We start from the raw sequence: 2,868 nt of genomic DNA, 5'->3' as shown, positions 1-2,868 counted from the left end.
CAGGCACATTCCGCCCAGAGACACCGTCCTTTGCTTCCCTGACCTGATCATTCTCTTCTTTCAGCCAGTCCTGTGAGACACGGTGCTAATTATAACAACAATGGTCACAAAAGCTACAACTGTTTCCATCCACTTCATACTGCTGCTGCGACCCCTTCCCTCAGGGATAGCTGAGTCTAGTCTGAACAGGAAGGACTCAGAAGGAACAAAGAAAGGCAGGGATGACGAAAGCAGGGGCTCCTGCTTTCCATGGCCACTCTCTCCACCAAGATGGGATTTAAATGAAAACCGGGACAAAGAGGGCCTCCCCACCCACCGAGGCTGGAGCCCCATCTTCTCTAGCTGCTGATTTAAAATTACCTTCCCAAAAAGCGCACTCTCTCTTATTCAAGAAAACCTCCCTCAGTTCACCATGATTAATGCGCCTTCTAATCTTCAGGGAAATCATTCATGGCGTGTTTGCCCTGCTCCTCCCCTCGCTGTTCATTGCGCCACTGTTATTGGCCAGGCCTCTCCTGGATGACGGGAATCCAAACGCGAAGTCACAGCCTCTGACTGCAAACAACTCCTCCTTCTCTCCCTTCCACTCTCTCCTTAAGACCAACGGAAAACATATCCTCGGGTGAGGATTCTTTAAAATGAGCATTCTCACTATGGCATGAATAAATGTGTAAACACGAAGTCCCTCCTCCTGAGTCAGGACTGTTTGCACCACTCTCTAAACATGAACCTGAAAAAAGCTTACATTTTGGACAGCCCTGGAGAGGAAACCCCAGGGTAAGTCACAGACAAGGGAGATCTGCTCCAGGGGCTTCTAAGAGCCTGCACCTGCTGTTTGCAAAACTCCGCCCTTCCTGCCCCATGGCCTCCGGTTGTTGTAGCTGACCGAGGTGCTGAGGGAGCAGAGAGAACAGTGGAAAAGTGAGTCCCAAGGCCCTTTACTCGGAACGCGTATCCAAAGTCCCAGCATGGTCACCATGGGCCCTGCCCACCCACAGTGTCCTTTCCTGTGTGGCGGAGGGGGAGGTCTGAGGAGTGAGGGGGGGAGGGAAAGGGCAGGGGGGCTTGTCATTGGCACCACCTCAGAGAAGCAGGCAGGTGTGGTGGACTCTGTGCAGGTCAAGTGTGCCCTAAAGTGGACCCGGCCACAGGTTCCACAGCTACAGATGCTACCGCACCTGGGAAGGAGGGGAAATTTCAAACCAGCACAGGGTGCCACATGGAAGCATTTATAGAGGGATCACCCTCGTCCTTCCAGTCAGCCCAGTTCCACAGAGAACTCAGGGAAGGAAGTGGACCCACCAGTGGGCAAGGAAAGCAGTTGGGGCTGCGGGGTCTCTGGGACAGGAGAGAGAAGGGAGCCGCTGGAGCTGGATGAGGCCAGAGTGGAATGGACCCGAGCAGGCAGGGCACAGGCTGTGGAGGAAAGGATGCAGGATGAAGTGGAAGCGCACACAAGAGGCTTCTGGTGGAGGCTAAGAAGCAAGCTTTTGGTGCTGAGAGGGACAATGGGTCGGCATTTGGGGAAGTCACATAACTTTCATGAACTGACACAGAGAAAAAACAGGAGGAGGGGACTGAAAGGGTGAGGGCTACGCCCTCCAACTTACCACGGATCCTCCATTTTTGGGCAGCAGCCATTAGCCATGTGCTCAGCAAGGAGCCTCTTCCCGGAAGCCCAAGCCTCTGCTAGCCACACCTAGGAAGTGCATGCCATAGACACAACCACATCCTGTGTCCAGACTTGCACCTGGCCAATCGGCAGGGCCCACAGTCCTCTCTCCTCCCCTTACTCCAACCCCCCTATAAAACCTCTCTTCCCACAGGGCTAGCTCTCTCTGCCCCCTGCTGCTGCATTGGCGAGTGTGGTTGGGGAGCACAAGCTAGCTTGAATAAAGACTCTATCTGCTTTTGCATCGGACTCGGCTGGCTCCCTGGTGGTCTATTGGGGATCCTGAAATCTGGGCATAACAGGGACAAGCAAAAAGAGGGAGGGGACAAGCAAAAAAGGCAAAGGGGTGTGGAGTTCAACATGCCCTTTAAATGGAGCTGACACCCCCTGTGGCCTGCACTGCATTGAATGTTAATAGAAGCTTTGAAAACAATGAAGACTCTACTGTATTTTATAAAGAGCTGCACAACAAGAGGATAGAACCCTGGTAAACATATATGCACCCAGTATAGGAGCACCTAAATATATAAAGAAACCTCTAGAGGACTTTAAGAGAGAAATGGACAACAATACAGTCATAGTAGGGGACTTTAACACCACACTGACTTCACTGGATAGATCCTCCAGATAAAAAATTAATAAGAAAACAGTAACTTTGCCCTAACCAGTTTGGCTCAATGGATAGAGTGTCGGCCTGTGGACTGAAGGGTCCCAGGAGTAGGAGGTGTGCATGAGGCAGCTGATCGATGTTTTTCTCTCAGTGATGTTTCTAACTCTCTATCTCCCTTCCTCTCTGTAAAAAATCAATAAAATATATTTTAAAAAGAACAAACAGTGACTTTAAATAACACACTGGATCAGATTGATTTAATTGACATTTATAGAACAACTAGTGGCCCGGTGCATGAAATTCGTGCATGGAGAGGGGGTCCCCTCAGACCAGCCTGCACCCTCTCCAATCTGGGACCCCTCAGGGGATGTCCAACTGCCAGTTTAGTTCGCCGTTCAGTCCTTTGGTCATCCCTCACTAACGCCCTGCCGGCCAGCAATTGGACATCCCTCTCACAATCCTAGACCACTGGCTCCTATTTGCTCCCCTGCCTGCCTGCCTAATTGCCCCTAACTGCCCCCCACTGCCAGCCTTATCACCCCTCACTGCCTCTGCATGCCGTCCTGATCAGCCCTAATTGCTCCCA

General features: G+C 51.6%; 1 long non-coding RNA gene across 1 annotated transcript in view; it reads left to right on the top strand.

Moving 5' to 3' along the window:
* The first annotated feature begins 2,166 nt into the window (after positions 1–2,166).
* LOC107183494 overlaps positions 2,167–2,868 on the top strand; it is a 12,886-nt gene continuing 12,184 nt past the window's right edge. The window contains exon 1 of the long non-coding RNA XR_001514288.1: positions 2,167–2,178. This is a non-coding gene — a long non-coding RNA (uncharacterized LOC107183494). The remainder of the gene's footprint in view (positions 2,179–2,868) is intronic.

The sequence above is a fragment of the Myotis davidii genome, unplaced genomic scaffold (genome assembly GCF_000327345.1).
Source record: "Myotis davidii unplaced genomic scaffold, ASM32734v1 scaffold272, whole genome shotgun sequence".
NCBI classification, from domain to species: Eukaryota; Metazoa; Chordata; class Mammalia; order Chiroptera; family Vespertilionidae; genus Myotis; species Myotis davidii.
This window is presented reverse-complemented; position numbering and strand designations above follow the sequence as displayed.